Source organism: Ranitomeya variabilis, chromosome 6 (assembly GCF_051348905.1).
Source record: "Ranitomeya variabilis isolate aRanVar5 chromosome 6, aRanVar5.hap1, whole genome shotgun sequence".
Taxonomy (NCBI): Eukaryota; Metazoa; Chordata; class Amphibia; order Anura; family Dendrobatidae; genus Ranitomeya; species Ranitomeya variabilis.
The window spans coordinates 287628933-287647304 of record NC_135237.1 but is presented as its reverse complement, the minus strand read 5'-3'; positions in this window follow the sequence as shown (position 1 = coordinate 287647304).

Genomic DNA, 18372 nt, shown 5'->3' with positions numbered 1-18372 from the left:
CATTTCCTTGCCGGTCATCATTGTAACCAGAGCCTTCGGTTGCATGTTCCTGCTACTAGTCTGCTGATCAGCTAAGTGGACTTTGTCCTTTTGTTTTGTACCTTTTGTCCAGTTTGCAGTTTTTGTAATTCTCTGTAGCTGGAAGCTCTTGCGGGCTGAAATTGCCACTCCTGTGTCATGAGTTGACACAGGAGTCTTAAAGTAATTTCAGGATGGTTTTTGAAAGGGTTTTCAGTTGACCGTGAAGTCCTCTTTTGTATCCTTCTGCTATCTAGTAAGTGGACCTCTCTTTGCTAAATCTACTTTCATACTGTGTATGTCTTTTCCTCTTAATTCACCGTTATTACATGTGGGGGGCTGCTATCATCTTTTGGGGTATTTCCCTAGAGGTAAGCCAGGTCTGTTTCTTCCTCTTCCAGGCGTAGTTAGTCCTCCGGCTGGCGCGTGGCATATAGGAAGCCGTAGGTATGCTCCCTGGCTACTGTTAGTTGTGTGGTAGATTTAGCTCACGGTCAACTCGAGTTTCCATCACCCGAGAGCTCGTTCGTTACTTATTTGTTTTTTACGTTCCCTTGCCATTGGGAACCATGACAGTATGACCGGCCAACAAAGTGTTAATTGTTTGGGCTGAAGCAGGAGAAAAAGAAGTGTTTAGGGAAATTTTTTTTTTTTCTTTCCCTCAGAGTTTTGCTGCCTAGCCCTTAATTGCTGTCTAGCTGCTTCTTACCTCCTCTTAGCCCTTGAATGGCTCTGACCTTAGCTGTTTAACATGGATGTCCAGAGTTTGGCTGCAGGTTTAAATAATCTTGCTACGAAGGTTCAAAATTTACAAGATTTTGTTATACATGCTCCTATTTCTGAACCTAAAATCCCTACACCAGAGGTGTTTTCCGGAGATAGATCTCGGTTTTTGAATTTCAAATATAATTGTAAATTATTCCTTTCTCTCAGACCTCACTCCTCAGGAGATCCTGTCCAGCAGGTTAAGATTGTAATCTCTTTGCTGCGAGGTGACGCTCAAAATTGGGCATTTTCATTGGCACCAGGGGATCCTGCGTTGCTCAATGTGGATGCGTTTTTCCTGGGTTTAGGGTTGCTTTATGAGGAACCTAATTTGGAGATTCAAGCTGAAAAAGCTTTGATAGCCCTATCTCAAGGGCAAGATGAAGCGGAGATATACTGCCAAAAATTTCGTAGGTGGTCTGTGCTTACTCAGTGGAATGAGTGCGCCTTAGCGGCAAATTTCAGAGAGGGCCTTTCTGATGCCGTTAAAGATGTTATGGTCGGGTTCCCTGCGCCTACAGGTCTGAATGAGTCCATGACAATGGCAATTCAGATTGATCGGCGTTTGCGGGAGCGCAAACCCGTGCACCATTTGGCGGTATCTTCTGAAGAGATGCCAGAGAAAATGCAATGTGACAGAGTTATGTCCAGAAGCGAGCGGCAGAATTATAGGCGTAAAAATGGGTTATGCTTCTATTGTGGTGATTCTGCTCATGTTATATCGGCATGCTCTAAGCGTACTAGGAAGGTTGACAAGTCCATTTCAATTGGCACTTTACAGTCCAAATTTATTTTGTCTGTAACCTTGATTTGTTCATTATCAATTATTACCGTGGATGCCTATGTGGACTCGGGCGCCGCTCTGAGTCTTATGGACTGGTCCTTTGCCAGGCGCTTTGATTTAGAGCCTCTGGAAGTCCCTATACCTCTGAAGGGTATTGATTCTACACCTTTGGCTTGTAATAAACCACAGTTCTGGACGCAAGTGACTATGCGTATGACTCCAGACCATCAGGAGGTGATTCGCTTCCTTGTGTTGTACAATTTACATGATGTTTTGGTGCTTGGATTACCATGGTTACAGTCTCATAACCCAGTCCTTGACTGGAAGGCTATGTCTGTGTTAAGCTGGGGATGTCGGGGGGCTCATGGGGACACTCCTATGGTGTCCATTTCGTCATCTATTCCATCTGAGATTCCGGCATTTTTGTCTGATTATCGTGATATTTTTGAAGAGCCTAAGATTGGTTCACTCCCTCCTCACAGGGATTGTGATTGCGCCATAGATCTGATTCCTGGCAGTAAATTTCCAAAGGGTCGTTTGTTTAACCTATCTGTACCTGAACATGCTGCTATGCGCGAGTATATTAAGGAGTCCCTGGAAAAGGGACATATTCGTCCTTCTTCATCACCTTTAGGAGCCGGTTTTTTCTTTGTCTCTAAAAAGGATGGCTCTCTGAGGCCTTGTATTGATTATCGTCTCCTGAATAAAATTACAGTCAAATATCAGTATCCGTTGCCTTTGCTGACTGATTTGTTTGCTCGCATAAGGGGGGCTAAGTGGTTCTCTAAGATTGATCTTCGTGGGGCGTATAATTTGGTGCGAATTAAGCAGGGGGATGAGTGGAAGACCGCATTTAAAAGCCTGAGGGCCATTTTGAGTATTTGGTAATGCCTTTCGGCCTTTCTAATGCACCTTCTGTCTTTCAGTCCTTAATGCATGATATTTTCCGGGAATATTTGGATAAATTTATGATTGTGTACTTGGATGATATTTTGATTTTTTATGATGACTGGGAGTCTCATGTTCAGCAGGTCAGGAGGGTTTTTCAGGTTTTGCGGGAGAATTCTTTGTGTGTAAAGGGTTCAAAGTGTGTTTTTGGGGTTCAAAAAATTTCATTTTTGGGGTATATTTTTTCCCCTTCTTCTATTGAGATGGACCCTGTCAAGGTTCGGGCTATTTACGACTGGACGCAGCCTACTTATCTGAAGAGTCTCCAGAAATTCTTGGGCTTTGCTAATTTTTATCGTCGATTTATAGCTGGGGACCAATTGGCAACATCAGCACCCTTTTTAGTCAAATCCATCAGAGATTTATAGCTGGTTTTTCTGGCGTTGCTAAACCTCTGACGGATTTGACTAAAAAGGGTGCTGATGTTGCCAATTGGTCCCCTGCTGCCGTGGAGGCCTTTCGGGAGCTTAAGCGCCGCTTTTTGTCTGCCCCTGTGTTGCGCCAGCCTGATGTTTCTCTTCCCTTTCAGGTTGAGGTCGATGCTTCCGAGATCGGAGCGGGGGCGGTTTTGTCGCAGAAAAGTTCCGACTGCTCAGTGATGAGACCTTGTGCGTTCTTTTCGCGAAAATTTTCGGCCGCCGAGCGAAACTATGATGTTGGTAATCGGGAGCTTTTGGCCATGAAGTGGGCATTTGAGGAGTGGCGCCATTGGCTTGAGGGTGCCAGACATCAGGTGGTAGTTTTGACTGATCACAAGAATTTAATTTATTTGGAGTCTGCCAGGCGCCTGAATCCTAGACAGGCACGTTGGTCGTTGTTCTTTTCCCGGTTTAATTTTGTGGTCTCGTACTTACCGGGTTCTAGGAATGTGAAAGCAGATGCTCTTTCTAGGAGTTTTGAGCCTGACTCTCCTGGGAATTCTGAACCTGCTGGTGTCCTTAAGGATGGAGTGGTTTTGTCTGCTGTCTCTCCAGATTTGCGACGTGCTTTGCAAGAATTTCAGGCGGATAGACCTGATCGTTGTCCGTCTGGTAGACTGTTTGTTCCTGATGAGTGGACCACTAGAGTCATCTCGGAAGTTCATTCTTCTACTCTGCCAGGTCATCCGGGAATTTTTGGCACCAGAGATTTGGTGGCTAGATCCTTCTGGTGGCCTTCCCTGTCTCGAGATGTGCGTGTTTTTGTGCAGTCTTGCGATGTGTGTGCTCGGGCCAAGCCTTGTTGTTCTAGGGCTAGTGGGTTGTTGTTGCCCTTGCCTATTCCGAAGAGGCCTTGGACGCACATCTCTATGGACTTTATCTCGGATCTCCCTGTTTCTCGGAAGATGTCTGTCATCTGGGTGGTGTGTGACCGTTTTTCTAAAATGGTTCATTTGGTGCCATTGCCTAAGTTGCCTTCCTCATCTGAGTTGGTCCCTCTGTTTTTTCAAAATGTGGTTCGCTTGCATGGTATTCCGGAAAACATCGTTTCTGACAGGGGTACCCAGTTCGTGTCTAGATTTTGGCGGGCAGTCTGTGCCAGGTTGGGCATTGATTTGTCCTTTTCGTCTGCATTCCATCCTCAGACCAATGGCCAGACGGAGCGAACTAATCAAACTTTGGAGACTAATTTGAGGTGTTTTGTGTCTGCGGATCAGGATGATTGGGTTGCCTTTCTGCCGTTGGCGGAGTTTGCTCTTAATAATCGGGCTAGTTCTGCCACTTTGGTTTCTCCTTTCTTTTGCAATTCAGGGTTTCATCCGCGTTTTTCATCTGGTCAGGTTGAATCTTCGGATTGTCCTGGAGTGGATGCGGTGGTGGATCGGTTGCATCGGATTTGGGGACAAGTGGTGGATAATTTGGAATTGTCCCAGGAGAGGACTCAGCAGTTTGCTAACCGTCGTCGTCGTGTTGGTCCCCACCTTCGCGTTGGGGAATTGGTGTGGTTGTCTTCCCGTTTTGTCCCTATGAGGGTTTCTTCTCCCAAATTTAAGCCTCGGTTCATTGGTCCTTATAGGATTTTGGAGATTCTTAACCCTGTTTCCTTTCGTTTGGACCTCCCGGCATCTTTCGCTATCCATAATGTGTTCCATCGGTCGTTGTTGCGGAGATATGAGGTACCGGTGGTTCCTTCTACTGAACCTCCTGCTCCTGTGCTGGTGGAGGGTGAATTGGAGTACGTCGTGGAGAAGATCTTGGACTCCCGTATTTCCAGACGGAGACTTCAATATCTGGTTAAATGGAAAGGCTATGGTCAGGAAGATAATTCTTGGGTAACTGCCTCTGATGTTCATGCCTCGGATTTGGTTCGTGCCTTTCATAGGGCTCATCCAGATCGCCCTGGCGGTTCTTGTGAGGGTTCGGTGCCCCCTCCTTAAGGGGAGGGTACTGTTGTGTATCCGCTTTTTGGGCTCCCCTGGTGGTTGCTGGTGGTACTGGTGACTTGTTTGCACTTTGCTTCTTCTGTTCACCTGCTTCCATCAGTGTTTGGGAGTTTCCTATTTAGCCTTGCTCTCCAGTCATTTCCCTGCCGGTCATCATTGTAACCAGAGCCTTCGGTTGCATGTTCCTGCTACTAGTCTGCTGATCAGCTAAGTGGACTTTGTCCTTTTGTTTTGTACCTTTTGTCCAGTTTGCAGTTTTTGTAATTCTCTGTAGCTGGAAGCTCTTGCGGGCTGAAATTGCCACTCCTGTGTCATGAGTTGACACAGGAGTCTTAAAGTAATTTCAGGATGGTTTTTGAAAGGGTTTTCAGTTGACCGTGAAGTCCTCTTTTGTATCCTTCTGCTAGATTAGTAAGTGGACCTCTCTTTGCTAAATCTACTTTCATACTGTGTATGTCTTTTCCTCTTAATTCACCGTTATTACATGTGGGGGGCTGCTATCATCTTTTGGGGTATTTCCCTAGAGGTAAGCCAGGTCTGTTTCTTCCTCTTCCAGGCATAGTTAGTCCTCCGGCTGGCGCGTGGCATATAGGAAGCCGTAGGTATGCTCCCTGGCTACTGTTAGTTGTGTGGTAGATTTAGCTCACGGTCAACTCGAGTTTCCATCACCCGAGAGCTCGTTCGTTACTTATTTGTTTTTTACGTTCCCTTGCCATTGGGAACCATGACAGCCGGAACGCCGAGGGAGTATTATAACATTCTGCTTCAAGCAATACTTCAAACAGCGGCAGGACAGTCAGTCTAAGGCGGGCTGTCTAACTTAAATCACCTATGCAGTCTTGGGGGGCAACTTGTGGAGAGGGGCGACTCTAGGGTCCCGGAAGAGCTCCGAGCCTACCCGTCAAATGGGTGCCGTCCCAACCAGAACACCAGGGAGGGACGGAGGATTAGCAGAACATCATCTAATTGAGTTGTGAGGGAACTTAAGAAACAGACACAACAGTTGTGGGGACTTTCCGTAAGCACAGCAGGGAAGGACCACAACACATAGCGCTAGAAGGAAGGCACCGATTTCCACCTGTGAAGAGAACTCTGGAGGTGCCATTGGACCGGCCGGACTTGCGCAGCCTGGTGAACCGTATTCTGGACTGAGGACCCAGAGATCTTCAGTAAAGAGGTAAAGAGACTGCAACCTGGTGTCCTCGTTATTTACCGCACTGCACCACTACAGCCTCATCACCATCATCCGTTGTACCTATTACTCTGTGCGCCCCACGGCAGGGTCACGGACCGGGGCCTAGCCGCCGTGACAACCCCAGAGCAGAGACTCAGAGGCCCGGTACCGGGTACCCCTCGGCCCTGCGGCAGTGGGGGCGCTACAAACTTGGCGTCACGAACAGGATCTACTTAAGCCTGAAGAATCAGGTCATGTGTGCCTTGGAACTGTGATTTGTTGTGCTTGGACTGTACTTTATTACAAAGACTGTGCTGCGCCATTTACCGCCAAAATCCACCGCCATTACAGCGCTGAGGAGAGCGCAGGAGAAGAAGAGGAGGGGCGTGGAGTAGGCGTAGGCAAGCTGGAGAGCGCGAACAGCGATGGCCGCCCAGTCTAAATATTTCTGTGTCCTGCGGACGTGTCCGTCAACAGCCGAGGTCCGCCTCCTGATCCTGTTTGGGGGGTGGAGACCGTGGAGACGGGGCCGCCCACGAAAGAGACCGCGGGAAGAAGACATTGGAGAGGAGATAAAGATGGCGACGCTGGAAGCACCGCATCGGAATGATCGGACTCGGGGAGAGGCTGGACAGCCCGATGTGGCCCAGGGTACGCCGTCACTGCGGGAGCTGACCCTTGCAGAGCCAATGATGGGTCGACCTCCCCGGCCGCCATCGGAGGAGTGTATGGCCGCGGCCGAGGCCCGACAAATAGCACGCCGCTTAGAGGCTGATGCCCGCGTGCTCGCTCGGCTGGGCCAGCCCACGGAGATCCGTCTGTCTCCAGTGTCCCCGACTCCTCCCAACCCGGCCGCGGCTGAAGATACGCTGCAAACGCAGGGCATGAGGATCCTGCCGGAGGCCGAACACCTGCGGCACCTGATGACGGCGTGGCGGAGCCGGCCCCAGCCTGCAGCTCAGATTGATCTGACCAGCGTCGCGGAGATCCCCTCGTCCCACTGGGGTGTAGTGGTCTCCTTTAACCCCCGATATGGGAGAGGGGTTATCCAGGAGATCGGGGAGCCGCTACAAGTCCACGTGGACCGAGAGGAGGTGGAACCTTGCAGTGGAAGGTTCGCTCGCGACCTGGAGCCTGGTGATGCCGTGACTTACACCAGGTGGAGGAGAGCAACCGGCGAAGCAGGCTGGATGGCGCAGGGCGTCCAGCGGTGCGTTGCGCTCCAGGCCGCCGCTGCAACTCCCGAAGATGAACCTCCCGCAGAAAAGACAACGGAACCTGATCCTGCGGAGCAGCGGGGGACCCGGACCCACCATTGTCATGGTTCCCAATGGCAAGGGAACGTAAGAAACATATAAATAACGAACGAGCTCTCGGGTGATGGAAACTCGAGTTGACCGTGAGCTAAATCTACCACACAACTAATAGTAGCCAGGGAGCATACCTACGGCTTCCTAAATGCCACGCGCCAGCCGGAGGACTAACTACGCCTGGTAGAGGAAGAAACAGACCTGGCTTACCTCTAGGGAAGTACCCCAAAAGATGATAGCAGCCCCCCACATGTAATAACGGTGAAATAAGAGGAAAAGACATACACAGTATGAAAGTAGATTTAGCAAAGAGAGGTCCACTTACTAGATAGCAGAAGGATACAAAAGAGGACTTCACGGTCAACTGAAAACCCTTTCAAAAAACCATCCTGAAATTACTTTAAGACTCCTGTGTCAACTCATGACACAGGAGTGGCAATTTCAGCCCGCAAGAGCTTCCAGCTACAGAGAATTACAAAAACTGCAAACTGGACTAAAGATACAAAACAAAAGGACAAAGTCCACTTAGCTGATCAGCAGACTAGTAGCAGGAACATGCAACCGAAGGCTCTGGTTACAATGATGACCGGCAAGGAAATGACTGGAGAGCAAGGCTAAATAGGAAACTCCCAAACGCTGATGGAAGCAGGTGAACAGAAGAAGCAAAGTGCAAACAAGTCACCAGTACCACCAGCAACCACCAGGGGAGCCCAAAAAGCGGATACACAACAGTACCCTCCCCTTAAGGAGGGGGCACCGAACCCTCACAAGAACCGCCAGGGCGATCTGGATGAGCCCTATGAAAGGCACGAACCAAATCCGAGGCATGAACATCAGAGGCAGTTACCCAAGAATTATCTTCCTGACCATAGCCCTTCCATTTAACCAGATATTGAAGTCTCCGTCTGGAAATACGGGAGTCCAAGATCTTTTCTACCACGTACTCCAATTCACCCTCCACCAGCACAGGAGCAGGAGGTTCAGTAGAAGGAACCACCGGTACCTCATATCTCCGCAACAGCGACCGATGGAACACATTATGGATAGCGAAAGATGCCGGGAGGTCCAAACGAAAGGAGACAGGGTTAAGAATCTCCAAAATCCTATAAGGACCGATGAACCGAGGCTTAAATTTAGGAGAAGAAACCCTCATAGGGACAAAACGGGAAGACAACCACACCAAGTCCCCAACACGAAGGTGGGGGCCAACACGACGACGGCGGTTAGCAAACTGCTGAGTCCTCTCCTGGGACAATTCCAAATTATCCACCACTTGTCCCCAAATCTGATGCAACCGATCCACTACCGCATCGACTCCAGGACAATCCGAAGATTCAACCTGACCAGATGAAAAACGCGGATGAAACCCTGAATTGCAAAAGAAAGGAGAAACCAAAGTGGCAGAACTAGCCCGATTATTAAGAGCAAACTCCGCCAACGGCAGAAAGGCAACCCAATCATCCTGATCCGCAGACACAAAACACCTCAAATAAGTCTCCAAAGTTTGATTAGTTCGTTCCGTCTGGCCATTGGTCTGAGGATGGAATGCAGACGAAAAAGACAAATCAATGCCCAACCTGGCACAGACTGCCCGCCAAAATCTAGACATGAACTGGGTACCCCTGTCAGAAACGATGTTTTCCGGAATACCATGCAGGCGAACCACATTTTGAAAAAACAGAGGGACCAACTCAGATGAGGAAGGCAACTTAGGCAATGGCACCAAATGAACCATTTTAGAAAAACGGTCACACACCACCCAGATGACAGACATCTTCTGCGAAAAAGGGAGGACCGAGATAAAGTCCATAGAGATGTGCGTCCAAGGCCTCTTCGGAATAGGCAAGGGCAACAACAACCCACTAGCCCTAGAACAACAAGGCTTGGCCCGAGCACACACATCGCAAGACTGCACAAAAACACGCACATCTCGAGACAGGGAAGGCCACCAGAAGGATCTAGCCACCAAATCTCTGGTGCCAAAAATTCCCGGATGACCTGCCAGAGTAGAAGAATGAACTTCCGAGATGACTCTAGTGGTCCACTCGTCAGGAACAAACAGTCTACCAGACGGACAACGATCAGGTCTATCCGCCTGAAATTCTTGCAAAGCACGTCGCAAATCAGGAGAGACAGCAGACAAAACCACTCCATCCTTAAGGACACCAGCAGGTTCAGAATTCCCAGGAGAGTCAGGCTCAAAACTCCTAGAAAGAGCATCTGCCTTCACATTCCTAGAACCCGGTAAGTACGAGACCACAAAATTAAACCGGGAAAAGAACAACGACCAACGTGCCTGTCTAGGATTCAGGCGCCTGGCAGACTCCAAATAAATTAAATTCTTGTGATCAGTCAAAACTACCACCTGATGTTTGGCACCCTCAAGCCAATGACGCCACTCCTCAAATGCCCACTTCATGGCCAAAAGCTCCCGATTACCAACATCATAGTTTCGCTCGGCGGCCGAAAATTTTCGCGAAAAGAACGCACAAGGTCTCATCACTGAGCAGTCGGGACTTTTCTGCGACAAAACCGCCCCCGCTCCAATCTCGGAAGCATCGACCTCAACCTGAAAGGGATGGGAAACATCAGGCTGGCGCAACACAGGGGCAGACAAAAAGCGGCGCTTAAGCTCCCGAAAGGCCTCCACGGCAGCAGGGGACCAATTGGCAACATCAGCACCCATTTTAGTCAAATCCGTCAGAGGTTTAGCAACGCCAGAAAAACCAGCTATAAATCGACGATAAAAATTAGCAAAGCCCAAGAATTTCTGGAGACTCTTCAGAGAAGTAGGCTGCGTCCAGTCGTAAATAGCCCGAACCTTGACAGGTTCCATCTCAATAGAAGAAGGGGAAAAAATGTACCCCAAAAAGGAAATTTTTTGAACCCCAAAAACACACTTAGAACCCTTTACACACAAAGAATTCTCCCGCAAAACCTGAAAAACCCTCCTGACCTGCTGAACATGAGACTCCCAGTCATCAGAAAAAATCAAAATATCATCCAAGTACACTATCATAAATTTATCCAAATATTCACGGAAAATATCATGCATTAAGGACTGAAAGACAGAAGGTGCATTAGAAAGGCCGAAAGGCATTACCAAATACTCAAAATGGCCCTCAGGCGTATTAAATGCGGTTTTCCACTCATCCCCCTGCTTAATTCGCACCAAATTATACGCCCCACGAAGATCAATCTTAGAGAACCACTTAGCCCCCCTTATGCGAGCAAACAAATCAGTCAGCAAAGGCAACGGATACTGATATTTGACTGTAATTTTATTCAGGAGTCGATAATCAATACAAGGCCTCAGAGAGCCATCCTTTTTAGAGACAAAGAAAAAACCGGCTCCTAAAGGTGATGAAGAAGGACGAATATGTCCCTTTTCCAGGGACTCCTTAATATACTCGCGCATAGCAGCATGTTCAGGTACAGATAGGTTAAACAAACGACCCTTTGGAAATTTACTGCCAGGAATCAGATCTATGGCGCAATCACAATCCCTGTGAGGAGGGAGTGAACCAATCTTAGGCTCTTCAAAAATATCACGATAATCAGACAAAAATGCCGGAATCTCAGATGGAATAGATGACGAAATGGGCACCATAGGAGTGTCCCCATGAGCCCCCCGACATCCCCAGCTTAACACAGACATAGCTTTCCAGTCAAGGACTGGGTTATGAGACTGTAACCATGGTAATCCAAGCACCAAAACATCATGTAAATTGTACAACACAAGGAAGCGAATCACCTCCTGATGGTCTGGAGTCATACGCATAGTCACTTGCGTCCAGAACTGTGGTTTATTACAAGCCAAAGGTGTAGAATCAATACCCTTCAGAGGTACAGGGACTTCCAGAGGCTCTAAATCAAACCCACAGCGCCTGGCGAAGGACCAGTCCATAAGACTCAGAGCGGCGCCAGAGTCCACATAGGCATCCACGGTAATAACTGATAATGAACAAATCAAGGTTACAGACAAAATAAATTTGGACTGTAAAGTGCCAATTGAAATAGACTTGTCAACCTTCCTAGTACGTTTAGAGCATGCCGATATAACATGAGCAGAATCACCACAATAGAAGCATAACCCATTTTTACGCCTATAATTCTGCCGCTCGCTTCTGGACATAATTCTGTCACATTGCATTTTCTCTGGCGTCTCTTCAGAAGATACCGCCAAATGGTGCACGGGTTTGCGCTCCCGCAAACGCCGATCAATCTGAATTGCCATTGTCATGGACTCATTCAGACCTGTAGGCGCAGGGAACCCGACCATAACATCTTTAACGGCATCAGAAAGGCCCTCTCTGAAATTTGCCGCTAAGGCGCACTCATTCCACTGAGTAAGCACAGACCATTTACGAAATTCTTGGCAGTATATCTCCGCTTCATCTTGCCCTTGAGATAGGGCTATCAAAGCTTTTTCAGCTTGAATCTCCAAATTAGGTTCCTCATAAAGCAACCCTAAAGCCAGGAAAAACGCATCCACATTGAGCAACGCAGGATCCCCTGGTGCCAATGAAAATGCCCAATTTTGAGGGTCACCTCGCAGCAAAGAAATTACAATCTTAACCTGCTGGACAGGATCTCCTGAGGAGTGAGGTCTGAGAGAAAGGAATAATTTACAATTATATTTGAAATTCAGAAACCGAGATCTATCTCCGGAAAACACCTCTGGTGTAGGGATTTTAGGTTCAGAAATAGGAGTATGCATAACAAAATCTTGTAAATTTTGACCTTCGTAGCAAGATTATTTAAACCTGCAGCCAAACTCTGAGGATCCATCTTTAAACAGGTGAGCTCAGAGCCATTCAAGGATTATAAGGAGAGAAAGGCAAAGGCAGTAATTAGAGCTGAAATACAACTGATCCAACTATGAAGCAAGCATAGGGAAAAAGAAAAAAAAAATGTACAGACTTCCTTTTTCTCTCCTTTCTTCTGCCAATAAGTTTAACACATGGCCGGTCATACTGTCATGGTTCCCAATGGCAAGGGAACGTAAGAAACATATAAATAACGAACGAGCTCTCGGGTGATGGAAACTCGAGTTGACCGTGAGCTAAATCTACCACACAACTAATAGTAGCCAGGGAGCATACCTACGGCTTCCTAAATGCCACGCGCCAGCCGGAGGACTAACTACGCCTGGTAGAGGAAGAAACAGACCTGGCTTACCTCTAGGGAAATACCCCAAAAGATGATAGCAGCCCCCCACATGTAATAACGGTGAAATAAGAGGAAAAGACATACACAGTATGAAAGTAGATTTAGCAAAGAGAGGTCCATTTACTAGATAGCAGAAGGATACAAAAGAGGACTTCACGGTCAACTGAAAACCCTTTCAAAAAACCATCCTGAAATTACTTTAAGACTCCTGTGTCAACTCATGACACAGGAGTGGCAATTTCAGCCCGCAAGAGCTTCCAGCTACAGAGAATTACAAAAACTGCAAACTGGACTAAAGATACAAAACAAAAGGACAAAGTCCACTTAGCTGATCAGCAGACTAGTAGCAGGAACATGCAACCGAAGGCTCTGGTTACAATGATGACCGGCAAGGAAATGACTGGAGAGCAAGGCTAAATAGGAAACTCCCAAACGCTGATGGAAGCAGGTGAACAGAAGCAGCAAAGTGCAAACAAGTCACCAGTACCACCAGCAACCACCAGGGGAGCCCAAAAAGCGGATACACAACACACCATGTACCTTGGGGGTGCGCCGGAGCCTCGGTGAAAAGGACATCCCGGCAAGGGATCCTGTCGTTGTTGGGGCGGGACCCGATCCTTGAACCAGCAGGACGACCCGTTGGTCTGGTGAGGCCCGGGAGGAAACCCCCTTCCTCCCCGAAGAACGAGTAAGCATGACTGCTTTAAATATGTACATAGTTCTTAACTGTTGGTGTGTTGATTTCTGATGCTGCTAAAACCCGTCCAGGGTTAACTTTTAAGGGGATCCTTCTGTTGACCCGGGATCCCTATTGTTTTGCTTTTGTTTGATTTTTCCAAGTTTTTGCACAAAGTTTCCAGAACTGCTGAAATCATGAACAGTGCATGATCCGAACTTCTTGTATATAGTTTGCACCTTATTAAAGGTGCTCCCTACTGGTTTTACTTAAAGAAGGACTCTTTGTGAAGATACCACACTGGAACCTTTGTTGAGTACGGACTGGTAGCCTGAGAAGGCGTGCTACCTCATAGAGACTTAGTCCCCTCTTAAAGGGGATGTTCGCCTGTCGCACTTAAACGATGATATTGCTTTAAGATAAGTAGCAATGATGTTTGACAAAAGAAAATGATGATAATGTTTACATGAGAAAGTTATATGTATTTAACTAGTTAATTGTGAAGAAATGCTGATGATGTTCCGGAAAGAAAGTGAAAGCGAGAAGAAGGATGCAGTGGGCCCATAGGGGTAGACGTGGTGTCCAGCATGCATATTAGTGAGAAAAATAATGAGAAGGTTTGATGTTGTGTAAAGAAAATGGTTAATTGCGTTGATAGATGATAGATAATTAGGATAGAAGGTAAACCCTGAGTCCTCATAAGAGCCATACAGAGATGGCTCAGTGCTCTAAAACTGAAAGTGTGTTATGTTCTATACTGTGTATAGTAGTTGAAAAGACAGAAGGCTCGGGCTGAAAGGAGCGGTCCTGTAAGAAAGGAGAGGCAGTAGGTCTGGCGCCGATAGGACAGGCGGTCCTGCAGATTTAAGGAAGGAGAATGAAAAAGTTAAATTACCTTATAATGTGATTATAGGAAGGTCTTTAGTGGATTTGGAGTGTATGTCCTTAAAGGCAATGTTAAATTATTGTTCCACAATGTTGCACTTAGTAGAATACCCGGTTGGGTAAGAAAAGTTATTTGTAGCATGTTGCTATGATATTTAACCACGTTTGTAACGTTCAAGTGTCCTTACCTCCCATAAAGGGAAGCCTGTTTAAATATGCTTATTGTTATTACACTCAACAAAATTGTATGTCTTTTTGTTGACTTGTATTGTTGTTTTCTTCCCAGTCCCGGAGTACTGTGTTTAACCAGGGGGGAGTGCAGCGCCCCAGAGTCCTGGTCGTTGCAGTGCTGTGGCTCCGCCACTAAGGGGAGCTATGGTGCGTCTGATGGCATTGAAGGAGTTCATCTGATCAGGTATCACAGACACCAATACATTTCACAGTCGGGCCTCCGGGGGAGCTAAGGGTTCTATTCACTAGGCCACTCCCCACCATAGTGGGTAAACTGGGGGTCAGGCAGGAAGTTAGATCAGAAAGCTGACTGGGTTGGAACCAGGCAACACCTTGTGGCAGAGGGTGTTGTGGGGGAAGATACAGTAGGGTCTCTGTCAGGGGTGGGATCCTGACAGAGGCTTGGCAACTTGAACAAACGTAACGGGACCGTGCCTGCTCAGCATAGCGGCGGTGCCCAAGGAAGGACTAGAAGCGAGATAGATTGTGCTGAGTGAGAAACGAGATCACGCAGAAGGAGAAATACCAGTAGGGGTCGTGCTGTAAGACCGAGGCAACATCCTACTGAGGCGCACTACCGGTGGCCGGAACGCCGAGGGAGTATTATAACATTCAGCTTCAAGCAATACTTCAAACAGCGGCAGGACAGTCAGTCTAAGGCGGGCTGTCTAACTTAAATCACCTATGCAGTCTTGGGGGGCAACTTGTGGAGAGGGGCGACTCTAGGGTCCCGGAAGAGCTCCGAGCCTACCCGTCAAACGGGTGCCGTCCCAACCAGAACACCAGGGAGGGACGGAGGATTAGCAGAACATCATCTAATTGAGTTGTGAGGGAACTTAAGAAACAGACACAACAGTTGTGGGGACTTTCCGTAAGCACAGCAGGGAAGGACCACAACACATAGCGCTAGAAGGAAGGCACCGATTTCCACCTGTGAAGAGAACTCTGGAGGTGCCATTGGACCGGCCGGACTTGCGCAGCCTGGTGAACCGTATTCTGGACTGAGGACCCAGAGATCTTCAGTAAAGAGGTAAAGAGACTGCAACCTGGTGTCCTCGTTATTTACCGCACTGCACCACTACAGCCTCATCACCATCATCCGTTGTACCTATTACTCTGTGCGCCCCACGGCAGGGTCACGGACCGGGGCCTAGCCGCCGTGACAACCCCAGAGCAGAGACTCAGAGGCCCGGTACCGGGTACCCCTCGGCCCTGCGGCAGTGGGGGCGCTACAAACTATGTGTCTGTATTGCGACCCCGACAGCGCCGTTTCGCCAATTCAGGCTTCTTCCTTATGGGGGCACGTGTGTTGTGTGCGATAGAGCGCTCATTATATATGGCAGTTAATCAACATAAATCCTATAAACAAATAACGTCCACCACCGCGTCCCGGATATTGTACGGCGCATGCGCTGGTTAGCGGCCGCTCGTGCACGGAGCGTAGCTTCCAGGCTCCCGCCCCCGGCACGCAAGCGTGGAACGCTCGCGTCACCTGATGGGCGGGGCTGGAAGCCACCGTGCGGCCGAACCCAGGGCATGCGCACTAATCCAAGTACGCAGCCTATCAGAATAGATACCGCTGCTAGAGTGGAGCGCCGCTAGTAGGAGGCGTGACAAGGACTAACTATATGAGGTAATGAACCATATATGTAAAAAATAGAAAATAAAAAATTGCTAATACTGTCTATCATGAACATATGGTATATAGCCAAAGATCTCTTATTACTTATATACTTAGATGAGTGATGATTACACTAAAAAGTAAGAACCTATAGCCATCAAGTCTATGAGCACACATATCTCTGCAGGAATGGCACGCAATGGATGGAAAATATGGTAATAACCAGATAAATAGATACTCATATATAACAGTGGACCTGATTTCTTCACAATTCTCCCAGAAAAAATAAAACAAGTGGGAGATTAAGATTGGCAAATCTGCATCAGTGCCAGTCCTTGTGTGGCATCTGTCTTTCTTTTTCTGCCACAGAAAACCTACTGTATAACAGTGGGCCTGATTAAATCACTTGTCTCCCATATAAAAAAAAAACATTAAAATAAAGGGAGAATAATCTTGCAAAATCTGTGCCAGTGCTGTCTGTGGTATCTGTCAGTCATTTTGTGCCACAGGAACTATACTGTGATATAGTGGGCCTGATTAAATCCTTTGTCTCCCATATCAAAAAAAAGAGGGACATTTCTATTGCCAGTGTGTGCATCTGGGTCAGTCCTGTTAGTGTCATATCTGCCAGCCTCTTTGTGCCAATCAAACAGTGTAGTGTAATACAGTGGGCCTGATTTTTCCCTGCATTCTCCCACACATAAAGAGGGACATTTCTATTGCCAGTGTGTGCATCTGCGTCAGTCCTGTTAGTGGCATATCTGCCAGCCTCTTTCTGCCAATCAAACTGTGTGGTGTAATACAGTGGGCCTGATTTTTTCCTGCATTCTCCCACACATAAAAAAGGGAGATTTAAATTCACAACAAGTTCACGTACACCTTCTACCTGGTTTTACAGGACCACATAACGGTTGTTAGTTTGGTTACATTTTTCCAAGAATGAGGAAGTCTGGTGGAAGAGGTCGTGGCCGTGGGCGGTCATTGCCAGCTGGTAATGATGGTAGTGGTGATGGTCGTGGAGCATCAGGTGGTCGTGGGAAAAGCAATATAGCCCCTAAGTCTCGAGTTGTTGAGCTAGCGTCATCGTCTGGCTACACAAGGCCTCGAAGGCTCCCTTTTCTGGGAGTAGGAAAACCGCTTTTGAAGCCGGAGCAGCAGGAACAAGTATTGGCTTTCATTGCTGACTCTGCCTCTAGCTCTTTCACCTCCTCCTCGGAAAGTGCCAAATGTCAGAGCAGTGCGTCGTCAGTGGATGCTACTGGTCAGGAACAAGTCGCTTCCTTGTGTCCTTCACCCAGAACAACAGTGAAGGATGTGTCAGGCGACACAACAGGTTACTCCATGGAGCTCTTTACACATACCGTGCCTGGGTTTGAAAGGGAAATTGTTAACAGGCCATGCCCATTACAAGATGAATCGGACATGGAGTGCACAGATGCACAGCCACAGCCAGATTATTATGCTGTTCCTTTGACTCAGATCAGAACATTGCCCTCGCAGTGTACTGATCCAGAATCTGACCCCGATGAGACTATGGAGCCCCGTCACGAACGCTATAGCACCGGCTTACACGGTGACCCAGAGGAAGGTGCACAGGACATAGAAGAGGAGGTCATAGATGACCCAGTTGTTGACTCCGATTGGCAGCCATTGGGGGAACAGGGTGCAGGCGGCAGTAGCTCTGAAGCGGAGGAGGAGGAGCTGCAGCAGGCATCAACATCGCAACAGGTTCCATCTGGCAGGCCCGTATCTGGCCAAAAACGTGTGGCAAAACCAAAACCAGTTGTAGGACAACGTGGCCATCCGGTTAAAGTAGCTCAGTGTGCAATGCCTGAAAAGGTATCCGATAGTAGGAAGAGTGCAGTCTGGCATTTTTTTAACCAAGATCCCAATGATCAGTGCAAAGTCATCTGTAAGAAATGCTCAAGGACCTTCAGCAGAGGTCAGAATGTTAAAAATCTAAATACAAGTTGCATGTGTAGACATTTAACCACCATGCACTTGCAAGCCTGGACAAACTACCAAACGTCCCTTAACGTTGTAGCACCCTCTCACAATGAAGCTAGTCAGCAACGCGACATCCCTTCCCTCACTGTAAGCCCACCGTTTACCACACCACCTGCAGGTAATGTGGCAGTTTCGTCGCAAGGCCAAAGCAGTCAGGGAATCACCAGGTTCGTGGTAGGAAAAACTGTATGTAGGGCAACAGCAAGAATACCATCACCAACCCTCTCTCAGTCACCCATGTCCACCGGCACCCCAGGGCATGGCCAGGGGCGTTACGTCTCCATCACGGCACACTGGGTTAATGTGGTGGATGCAGGGTCCACAGGGGACAGCAATATTGGGACAGTTCTGCCTAGCCCACGGTCTAGGAAACAGTTGGCTGTAGGCATTCGTCCCCCCTCCTCCTCCTCGTCCTCCAG